Source organism: Ambystoma mexicanum, chromosome 4q, assembly GCF_040938575.1.
Source record: "Ambystoma mexicanum isolate Mex_15411 chromosome 4q, UKY_AmexF1_1, whole genome shotgun sequence".
Classification (NCBI taxonomy): domain Eukaryota; kingdom Metazoa; phylum Chordata; class Amphibia; order Caudata; family Ambystomatidae; genus Ambystoma; species Ambystoma mexicanum.
In genome coordinates this window covers 978,096,845-978,109,113 of record NC_090928.1, presented here as the reverse complement: position 1 = coordinate 978,109,113, position 12,269 = coordinate 978,096,845, and positions in this window count along the sequence as shown.

The window sequence follows — 12,269 nt, the reverse complement described above, 5'->3', positions numbered from 1 at the left end:
ATTTGACAAGACGCCACTAGGACTGCCTTATTATTATTTGATGGTCGTAGCTTGTTCCCATCTTAGATCAAGGTTTAGATTAGGCATTTATCCCACCCATTATAAAGTTCAATAAACACCCTTGAACTGTGATCACTTGTGTCTCTTTTTACTGTTGTCACCATGAGTTCCTTACAATAGGCAGGACATAGTAATGCAAAATGTAAGAGATCTTCAGTAGGTGTTTGACAGGGAGGGCACAATTTGCCAGATATATTATTTGAACATGTAGATTGGATCGCTCTCAAGGGCAGACAATTAAATCTTGCCCTTTTGATCGGGACACGCTGGCCTTGATGGTAGTCCATAGCAGATATTTTTGTAAAGCACCCTTGGTAATAACTATGTGGTTACGATTAAAGGGTTTTGAAAACTCCCTCACTTCTCCTCCATCCTGAATACCAGTGATTATATTCTTATTTAGTTGCTTTGCCAAGGCATATGATAAGTTTTTGGGTCAAAGTTATTTAGTGCATTCATTTCTGCAAGCATACATTGTATGTGTCTCAGCCATGGTATCACCATTCCCTTATCCAAGAGAGTTTTTATTAGATGTTGTTTAAGAGTCGCTTTTTTGTTACTCCACAAGTGATTCCAGTGGAGGACCGGTAGGATGTCTTTAATACGAGGGAGGCCTAATTCTAAATATACCTCATAGTTTGCTGATGATTGGAATAGGCAAATAAACTATTCTCACACACTTGGACATCATTAGACTTCCCCAAATCCCATAGTTCCATACCATGCTTTGCGACTGAGGACGCTTCGCTCAAGTATACTTTGATAATTAAATGTAGGGGTTTAACACTAGACATGTACATGAATCGTCACCCCCCCCCCCCTGTCGTCTGAGTCATCGCATCCTGTTGGACAAGCCTTCCTGAACCTCATCATCTGTGAATGAGAAAGTGCATCGGCTGCAACATTAAGCACACCGGGCGCATGCCTGGCCCATATCTCAGTATTTATTTTCTAGCATCACAGCCATTACCTTTCTGAACTAAAATTGTATGAACGGTGAGCAGTCTTCATGTGTGAAGAGTTATCTTGATGCTGCTGGCCTAAGTCTAAGGAACTCCCCCATTGCCACCACCAGCAGCAATCACCCTCCCCAGTCTACTTAACTCCAGAGACTTCTCCTTTCTGACCCGATTGTTGTTGGAGAACCTGATCCTCACGTACAAGGTGCCCTCTTTGATTGCCAAATCTTCCCTTCCCAGTGCCCTGAGTTCTGAGTCTGGATGCAGGCTCTGTATCAATTTGCTGCTGTGTAACGCCCCCAAACATGTCAACGCAGAACAGGCCCAAACAGGACACACTCATATGATGAGTAGCACACTGCCAAATTCGATAGGTAGTCTGCCGTCTTTGTGTGCTGGCCTGGCCCCCTCAAGGCTCCCCTTATGTGAAAACTCTTTTTGGGGTCACCCAAACCTGCTACTTGGGTGTGAAAGTCAATTGCAATCCGTCGTCCTGCCATCCAAGATTTGCATTTGTTACTGTCTCGTGCCCACGGGAGGAATAACTGAACCTTTTCCCCGAAATTGTCTGTTCCTGCTTCCTTTGTTGTCAGCATAAATGTTTTTAAACACCTGTTAGGATCTTTCCCTCGTTCGTGCAGATAATACCCGCACTGCTACTTCCCTCATACCCCTTTCCTGCAAACTGGATCTCGAAGTCCGTTGTCGAACTGAGTCATCGCATCACATTGTACAAGCCTGCCTGAACCTCACCATCTGTGAAGGAGAAAGTGCATTGGCTGCATCATTAGGTACCCCAGGGGCATGCCTGGCCCATGTCTCAGTATTTATTTTCAAGCACTAAGCAAACTCATTGTTGCCGGGCAACGGTACCAACTGAACCACATGACCAGGCGTTTGCTGGCTAGCTACTGGGACCACACATGCAGGGCTACCAGAAATGAGAACAACTCCAGCACATTGATGTTCTTACAATAACCCTTCCTGTTCCATACATTAGGCCAACTCCTCCTGCACCATTCCTTCCCCAAAATGGCCCCAAATCGGTGTCTTCCAGAGAAATTAGTAAAGAGCTGAACCTGCGAGCAAGGGACGCAAGGCACATGCCATAAGAGGGCGCCGTTAACTTCTACCAGGAAATTCAGCCACATGCGGAGATACTCCTCCAAGCCTGCACTCAAACGCACCAGGTGCCAACCCTTTGTGGCCCAAATTGTCACGAGGGCAAGACATCTGGCAAACACCCACCCTGCGGGGATAAATACTTGCAAAATGTAACCGACCCAATAAGGCTTGGATCCTGCTGCTTGCTAACCCCAAATTGATATCAATGACAAACTCTTTTATCTTATCCTGTGGCATCCGACAAACCCCTTCAACCGTATCAATCTCAATACTCTTGTGCATAGGCCCTGTGCTTTAACAGCTGGCAGTGGCACCCCCCCCCCCCCCCCAGTCCTCCGTCAGTATGAGGAGCTTGCTAAGTAAATATGTGTAAACATCTGTATTTTCCTCTCCAATTAACAAGGAATCATCCAAGTAATGGGTCTTCCCACAGTACAGTAGGAGCGGCCTGGGTTGGGAGTAGAGCAATTTCTCTACCACCAAATCCTAGCCACTTAGGCAAACTTATCTAAAACACTATGATTATTTTCCACCGCCTCCCTCCCACACTCTCAAATCTAATTGTGTTTAGCATTGTACTTTGTTGTTGTTCTGTTAGGCATGGTTCTCCCTCCCACTTTACAGGACTCTCAGATCAGCTGCCTTTAGCATTGATATTGTAAAAGATGGCATGGGCCATACTGGGTTGGAATTGTGAACATTGCCAAGAGTCAATTCTGGTTAGGATAATGAATGTCAGCATGTGCCACACTTAGATGGACTCTAAGACACTAGGCTGCGTCGCATCTAGATATGATATTATTTATATCGCGCTCATACACAGGTGTTTCAGAGCGCGACAAGGCAAGGGAGGGGAACGGGGAGAACGAAACAACGATCTTACTAGGCCCAGTGACATTGAGAATGTGCAAGTGCATGGGAGCGGGGGAGGGGAAAGTGCATGGAGGGGAGGGGGAAGTGCAGAGCAAAGGAGAAACAGGATAATCATAACAAAAATAAATAAATAATAAAATCAGCACAAAGTGGTAGTGCAGCCAAGTGGCAAGTGCGAGGTTTGAGACAGCAGATCAGGTGGGTCTGATAAGTGCAGGAGGGGAAAGAAAAGGGCGGGGGCTGTATTGGTACAGATACAAACCCCAGTGCAAGGGGTGGCCCGGAGGCAGTGCGGTAGGGTGGCAGGATGAGCAGGAACCTGGGACCAGAGACCGAGGGTGTCCCCGTGCAAGGTGCCAAGAGAGCAGATCAGCAGGGGAGAGGGAGGGCCAAGGCAGAAGCAAAGAGGAAGGTCTTGAGGTGCTTCCGGAACCTGAGATGGTTTTCCTCAAGTTTTAGAGTGGCAGGGAGGCTGTTTGAGAGGGAGGCCCCAGCCGAACACAGAGATCTACCCCCAGCTAGTTTCTTTGAAAAACGACTGACCCTGAGGGAGTTAGAGGAGGAGGAGCAAAGAGCTCGAGAGGGGAGGTATTTACAGAGGGGTAGCTGAAGATATTTTGGACCCAGGCCCCAGAAAGCCTTGTGGACAATGCAGAGGGTTTTAAATGTAATCCTTGCATGCACTGGGAGCCAATGGAGATATTTCAGAGCTGGAGAGATACGATCCCAGGGCTTGAGAGAAGAGGCCGGTTGCTTTAGAAAGAGGCTGTTACAATAATCCAACCTAGAGAGAATCAGAGCTTGGGAGACAGTGAGCTTCTGGGGGAAAGAGAGGAAAGGTAGAGTACCTCTGAGATGGTGCAGTAGGAAGTTTGACTTTGGGCAGAGAAGAAAAGTGTAGAATCAAAGATGACCCCAGAGGTTCTTACCCTCGCAGGTGGGGGTAGGAGGAGGGCCAAGAGAGGCTGCCAGAGAGTGAGGGGAAAGGATGGAGAAGGTGTCCCGATGAGGAGGATTTCAGTCTTGCTGGCCTTAAGACAAAGATCGTTGGTGGAACACCAATCTTGAATGGCAGTAAGGCAATCAGAGATGAGAGAAGAGAGGAGATGGCCGAGGGTAGCCTGAAGATGAGTTGAGTATTGTCAGCGTAGCACTGGAAATTTGAACAGAAAATGGCAATGCAGTGGGCGAGAGTTGCCAAGTATAGGTTGAAAAGCCAGGGTGAGAAGTTAGATCCTGGGGGAACACCACACGTAGAGAGGGAGATAGATGATAGGAAGGACCCAAGTTTGACCTGGGAAGGTCGGTCAGAGAGGAAAGAGGTCAGCCAGGCCAGAACCTGATCAGTGATACCGAGGTTATCACGGAGACGGTTGAGCAGGATGGTATGGTTGACTGTGTCAAAGGCAGATGAGAGATCGAGTAGGATGAGGACAGAGGGAATGTTAGCGTCAAGGTTGGAGAGCAGATACTCACGGATGTTCAGGAGAGCAGTTTCCGTGCTTCTGGCAGCTCTGAAGCCAGATTGGTGGTCATGGAGACAGCCAACCGTGTCAGAATGAAGGTTGAGCTGAGAGATGGCCAGTTTTTCCAGGAGTTTGCCCAGAAAGGGAGTAATGGAAATTGGACGATAGTTAGCCAGACAGGTAGGATCAGCTGTGGGTTTTTTGAGAAGAGGATGCACAAGGGAGTGCTTCAGGGGGAGGGGAAGGATCCAGAGGCAAAAGAGTGGTTGCAAAAGTCAGCAAGGGCTGGAGCAAGGGTGTCAATGTGGTCCTTGATGGTTTAGGTTTCTACTTAGATAGAATTATGATTGTTAGCATGTACCACACTTAGGTAGAAATGTGACGTTAGCATGTGTCACACCTAGATTGAAATGTGAATGAAGCATGTGCCACTCTTGGATGGAATCTTAGACACTAGGCTGCGTCACATCTAGATAGAATTGTGAATGTTAGCATGTCTCACACTTAGAAACGTGAATGTTAGCATGTCCCACCTATTAGAGAAATGTCATTGTTAGCATGTGCCACACCTAGATGGAATCTTAGACATTAGCCTGCGCCGCATCTAGCTAGGATTGTGAATATCAGTCTGGGCCACACTTAGATGATATGGTGAATGATAGCATGGGCCACGCTTGGTTGGAATTGTGAACATTGGCCATAGACTCATCTAAATGGGATTGTGTATGGTGGCAGGTGCCACACCTGGATTGAGCTGTGGATGTCGGCATGTGCCGCGCCTGGATAGAGATGTGAATGTTAGCTATACCAATTAACCAATCCACTAACAATTACACCCCTCTGCATACACCTCTCAAACTGTAACCAAACACAAGCCTATAAACACAACAATCCGCACAAACTTCACTACACTGCAACAACAAAACAAACCACACAAACTCGCACAACAGTACATGACGGCTACCGACCGGAAAACACCCCAAGTCCAGCCAACATCGTTACCGGGTTGAGACTGCCAACAGCACATCACTGCTCTCCTGCCCTTTTCCAGCTCATCCCCACTAACTCACCCCACCCCTTCCCTTTTCTTTTCAGAGCTGCTGGAGGGCCAGGGTACCACTCCGGTGGTGATAGTGCGCGGTACAAATATCCTTTAACATTAACCCCTACTCTCCTTTTCATTCAAGGCCCATTCCAAGAAGGAGCTGAAAGCTTCAAAATACGCACAAGAGGCTGCAACCTATTGGCATGCATTTATCCATGTCTGAATTGCCCATAACTGGAAACCCAACAGATGGAAACTGGCCGGATGAACCAACAGCAATCTAAAAGCACCTTTACTATCCACCTTTGCAAGCAACATGTCTGCCCTCCTTGCTAGGCTTGTTGCATAATTCACCAAACATACCCCTTCATCCAACTAGTCATTGACCAAATCCCCTTAGGATGAGACAAATTGTGAATTAAGCAAAATGTGCCCTCATCCTTTTTTGGTACCACCCACAGAGGGGATATTACAATGTTGTCCATAGTAGGGCCCAGGTTTGGGCCTGCCACTCGACCCAATACCCTTTCCTTCTCAATCTTCTCATTCACCACCCCTGGAAATTCCTTCACTGATTCTTGGCTCATAGCTGAGCCGTCTCGAGAGGACCCTTGTAAGGGATCTCAAACCCATAGTAAATCCTAGGGTCAAAATATCCCTCTTCAGGGGGTAACGAGAGAGCCATGGTAACTTCTACAGCCTAATCAGGGATTGGCCTTTGACCAGCAGTATGAGTCATAGCTGCCCCCCTCCTGCCACTCCCTTGATCTATTAAAGTTATGCAGCTGCCCACCCTGCCATGTTCCCCATGTGAGCACATTCCCTCCATTCTGTTCCTGCGTCATAGACAATCTTTTTCACTTTTTACCATCCTGCTGTAGTGCTTCTGTCATACTCCCTGGGTGAGTTACGCGTAGTCCAGTGTTTGCTGACCAAGACGCATTGTTCCCTGCAACTCTTGCCATATCACACAACAATATCCCACCCTCTCTTTGCAAGATGAGCTTGTCGGAGACAGAATAGTTCGAGACAGGCCCCCCCTGCTATTTCGTTGCAGGCCCCCCACAGAATCCAGGTCAGTTGGTAGCTTGCCAGCCCCGTCAATTAGGACACCCATATTTGCCATTTCCCACCCCCTTCTTTGGCAAAGGAAGAGAATTTTGCTCAAAATGTAGCATCCATCACCCCGGTTGCTGGAGTTCCTACAACATCCTCCTTGATTGCCACTTCCTCAACTTGGGTGTCATCCACCATGTCGAGGCATGGGCTTCCTTGGTCAAACGTTCTGAAACCTGTGTCCTGTACTCAATGTCTTTTACCCAAGGAGAGATCAGTCTGCTTTAGTGCGTGTTGCTAAATTTGAAATTCCAATTACAGCTGATCCTCATGACAGCATACAGCTATAAATGTTTGGAGTTGCCAGAGTTCTGGATCCCTTTGGAGTTGTCCAGACAAAGGAACGTAGTGCAAAGTGGGCACCCTTGTGCTTCTTGCTGATTGATTTTTATCCATCAGCGGTGATTTCTGGATACCGAGGCTTCAGCCTCATTACTCCATCTTCTCGGGTTGAGTATGTAGTCGTGGGTTTGTATTCTTCTTGGTCTGTGTGGCCTTGTCACAGTAGGGCTGGTTTCACAGGGTCTTCGCAGTGATGGGCCGCGGGTAGCAGTCGAAGGGGTTTGCAGTGGTGGCAGTGAGTCTTCTGATCAGAGGGTTCGGGTTCTGATCCAGTACTTGGCAGAAGTTCTTACTCAGCTTTGCTAGATATTCGCCCAACATCTCGATGTCCAGGTCTCTGTGAAGGTCTGCTATCCTTGTGAAGATTGGAGCTCCAGATGATATCCGCAGGGCCTTGTTTTGGACTATTTGAAGACTCTTCCAGTGTCGTTCATGGCAGGTCATCCATGCTGGGGAGGCATACGTCAGGGTTGGTTTGATGATCGCCTTGTAGACGTTGATCTTTGTCCTGAGGAGCATGGACTTGGTCTTCAGGAGTGGGTACAGCGCTGCCATCTTTCCTGTTCCCTTCTGCTGAGTGTTCTCGATCTGGCTTTCCCAGTTGAGTTTGCTGTCCAGGGTCACACCAAGGTAGCGGCTGCTGCTCACTCCTGTCCACAGCAAGGCCCTAAATACTGCTCATCTGGACTGGCCCTCCTCTTCCGCTGCTCAGCAGTGTATCACTTCCCCTTGCGCCCCATTGGACCCAGACGTCAAATCCTGCATCTTTCTCCCCCTCCTTGGTCGGGCTGCAGTGAGCGTCACTGCTAAGGGTGGCACCCGTTAGACTGCCGCCGAGCTCGGCGCAGTCACCTGGCATTGTGCTCATCTGCGAAGTGTAACATAGGGTTGCTGTATACAGTAGAAGAAATGTAATGTGTACCAAGGCTCTTTATAAGCATAATGTTCTTGTAACCAACTACAGCGGTATGAAATAAGCTTGGTGGCCGGTAGGGACATGAAGAGCTTCTTAGAGTACTCATAGCTTTTCACTACAGAGGACAAAAGGTCTTTCTCATGATCAGAGGGGGTTGATCGCCACTGCACATTATCAGCATTTTATGTTGGCTGCAAAGTCGGACTGGGGCACAACATTGATTCAGGCACCCATGAAAAAGTGGCCCACATATGCAAATTGCAATTCATACCTTTTGTGGCAGACTGGTTAGTATCCAAAGGGGAGTTCTTGTACAATTGTTGCAAATTGTGCATTTTAAAGAATGTTTATACAGTAACACTGGTCAAAACTACTAGCTGCACAGTAAAGTAACTCATCAGTGTGGTTACCTCATGAGAAAAGATGGTAAAATAAGTCCCTTCCCGGAATTGCACAAGGCCACTTTCAGATGCCACTTGGAGATCATGGGGCTTATTTTAGGGAATTCGAACCCGGCATGGTGTACCTTTAAAGGGAAGGCACAATTCACATGCCTAGTCGTCAGGGCGCCATAAGAGCAGAGAATGTAGGCTCATCTCTCTGAAGCCAGTTTGGTCATCTCAGGTGAGTTTTAAGGCCGCATGGTGTAACTTTAAAGGGAAGGCACATTTCACATGCCTAGTTGTCCGAGCGCTATAAGAGCAGAGAATGTAGGCTCATCTCTCTGAAGAATGTTTGGTCATCTCAGGTGAGTTTTAAGGTCGTAGACTGTGCTCCCCCCTCCCGGATCCTTTCACTAAAGTATAGTGCAAGCTGCAAGTGTTCCAGTAGTGATGGAGTCCTAGCACAGTTTGATTCTAACGGCAGTGTGTATTCTATTAATGGGTGTCCATTTCAGACAGTTGTTGTCGAATGGTGAGTCTGGGCTGGTCAGTGGTGTGAGTGGCTCGAAAAGGCATCATGTTATCAGCATGGTTTTAAGGCCACATGGATGGTGCTAAACCCCTTGTCTTAAGTTAATTTCAGGTCCTAGGACAAGCAATCGGATAACACGGTCAATGATCCAGGGAGTCTCGGGAGCTTGTGTAAGCAGTGGTTAAGAATTATACAAGCAAGGGGAACAGCACTATCTGTGGTTGCGATGTTCGCTGGAAGATACATTGTTAGGGTGGTCAGTGAAATGGTCCCTTGCAGCCCAACAAGCAAGAACACCTAACTTTAACTGATGCAATCCATTTATTTTCTTTAGAGGGGAGGCAGAAGGCTAAAGTTCCCTCATAATATATGTAACTGAATGTGTCAATTAAGAGCTACCTTTTGGACTCTAGCCTCAAAATATAGTCAGTAACATCCCATGCTTCTATAAACCCTCAATACATGGCCTGCGAGTCACCAATTTTACAAAATATTCTCTTCTCCTGTCCCTGGATGCAAATTTAGTATGCCTGCAATAAAGCAACTGCGGCCCACGTTTGTCCCACCTGAATACTGTGTGTAGTGCCTTATTTACTCGGAACTGCACTATTGTATTTATGAATTGTAGAAATGTACTTTGCACAGGCCGGGAAGCTGGAGTCATCACGGATTCCCTGTCAGGGACCTCCTCCCAGTCGCTACCTGATCCTGACCCTGGGGGCAGCTATATGAGGGAGGATCACATGGTATGATATAAGTCATTTATAACGTGCCTGTACACAAGTGTTTCTAGGCACGACAAGACAAGGGAGGGAAGACGAGAGGGAGGACAAGACAAATGATCTTACTAGGCCATGTGTCATTCAGATCATGCAAGTGCGTGAACGAGAAGTGCAAGGGGAAACGGAGGGGAGAAGTGCAAGGGACAGGGGAGGGGAAAACAGGGAAGCAATGCTCTGAGTAAGTGCAGCCTTGGCAGCGTGGCTCTGGGTAGTGCAACAAGAACAAGGGACTGTAGGGTTACAGTTACATCCCCTAGGTGTGCGATAGGCCCGGAGGCAATTCAAGGGTGATTGATCAAGAAAGAGTCAGGCACCAAGTGAGACTCTGAGGGTAGCCAAGCAACCAGTCGGTACAGCAGACAGGTAGGTCAGCAGGGGAGTGGGAGAGAGACGGCAGAGAAGAGGAAAGTGTTGAGCTGCTTGTGGGACTTTAGGTGGTCTGGCTCAAGTTTGAGAGGGGCAGGGAGGCCGTTCCATAGGGAGACACCTGCAGAGGAGAGAGATCTACCTCCCCCTCATTCTCTGGCTGGAGAAGCGTTTAACCCTTGAGTTGGAGGTAGTTGAGTTAAGGGCTCGAGAAGGAAGGTATTTTGGAAGAGAGCATTGGATGTAGTGTGGGCCCCGGCACCAGAAAGCCTTGTGGACAATGCAAAGGGCCTTGAACTTGATCCTTGCACCCACTGGGAGCCAGTGGAGAGATTTCAGTGCTAGAGAGATATGGTCCCTGGGCTTGAAGCCAAGGATAAGTCTTGCAGTCCTGTTCTGGATTAGTTGCAGAGGGCGGAGAGTAGAGGAAGGCAGATTGAGAAAGAGGCTGTTGCAGTAGTCTAGCCTAGAGAGAACCAGGGCTCTGGAGACAGTGAGCTTCTTGGGGAAAGTGAGAAAGGGCAGAGTTCCTTTCAGGAGATGCAGCTGGTAGTGGGACTTCTTGGCGACGTCCGAGATGTGAGGAGAGAAAGAGATAGTGGAGTTGAAGATGACACCAAGGTTTTTTGCCTCGCAGGAAGGTGAAGGAAGAGGGCCCAAGGCAGGTGGCCAGAGTGAGAGGGAAAAGCAGGGGGATGGGTCCCAATGAGAAGGATCTCCGTCTTACCGGCATTAAGGCAGAGATCGTTGGAGGTGCACCAATCCTTCACGGATAGACAGTCAGGAAATAGCGAGAGAGAAGAGGAGGCTGAGGGGACCCTTTAGGAAAGCTGAGTATCATCCACATAACACTGAAAGTTAGAGAAGGTAGATATCAGGTGGGCCAAAGGGCCCAAGTAGAGGTTGAAAAACCAGGGGGATAGGATAGAGCCTATGGGAGGACACAACTACCAGGGAGATGTTATGGCTTCATTGGATGAGGCGCGGTATCCTCCATCTGCCCTCGAGGAAAACCCCCCGATACCCAATACCCTAATGGCCTGTTATGTCCCTGCTCCCCCCCTCACCCTTTAGGGAAAATAAAGAACCCTTTTGCCAACACCCTTTAGGCCAAACTTCCATCTCTGAACCTTTTTCAGCTCTAATTTCCCTTCAAGAAGAACTGATCTTTCATATGGAATCATTGAAAGAGAGACTCCAAATATTATGCATCAAATGACATCAATGAACTCCAATTCCCACAACCACCTAAGTAGAGACGAGAAGGATGAAGGAAATGATGCAGAGCAATGAGAGCCTCAAGCTCACTGAGCGTGCCAATTGTTGAAAAATGGCAACCAAACTATCAGAGGCAGCTCAGGAGAAGATGCCGGATCTCCATCTGAGGCGTGCGGACGCTGGAGACACAAGCCCGTGTGGCGGAGCAGATAAGCTTGCCAGCAGGGATGGAAAGCAATGGAGCACGAGCAGGGAGTGCTGTGGAGATGCCAAGAGTCGAGAGAGGGTTCCTGGGTGCTCATGAGCTCAAAAAGGCAGCATTATCCTTACAGGGACTGGAAGGGAGCCGGAGAGACGTCAGAGCCGTCCAGAGTGGGAAGCAAGCGGCAGAGGAAGGCCGCGTAAGTGCAAATGGGACCGAAGATGCTGCGAAGAGCTGGTGAGTCAGCCCAAGCAAGGCGGGGACTCCAGGGGTTTTTGAGCGGCCGCTTCAACAACAAATTGAATATTGTAAAGCTACAGAAAGAATTGGATTGTTTACGAGCCAAAAGGGCAGAGTGCAAACACAAACCCCAACGACATATGAACACATAAATTACAGATGTGAGGGAAGCTTAAGCAGACATTAAATGTAATCCTTGCATGCACTGGGAGCCAATGGAGAGATTTCAGAGCTGGAGCGATACGATCCCAGGGCTTGAGAGAAGAGGCCGGTTGCTTTAGAAAGAGGCTGTTACAATAATCCAACCTAGAGAGAACCAGAGCTTGGGAGACAGTGAGCTTCTGGGGGAAAGAGAGGAAAGGTAGAGTACCTCTGAGGAGGTGCAGTAGGAAGTTTGACTTGTTAGACTCCTCAGAGATGTGGGCAGAGAAGGAAAGTGTAGAATCAAAGATGACCCCAGAGGTTCTTACCCTCGCAGGTGGGGGTAGGAGGAGGGCCAAGAGAGGCTGCCAGAGAGTGAGGGGAAAGAATGGAGAAGGTGTCCCGATGAGGAGGATTTCAGTCTTGCTGGCGTTAAGACAAAGATCGTTGGTGGAACACCAATCTTGAATGGCAGTAAGGCAATCGGAGATGAGAGAAGGAGA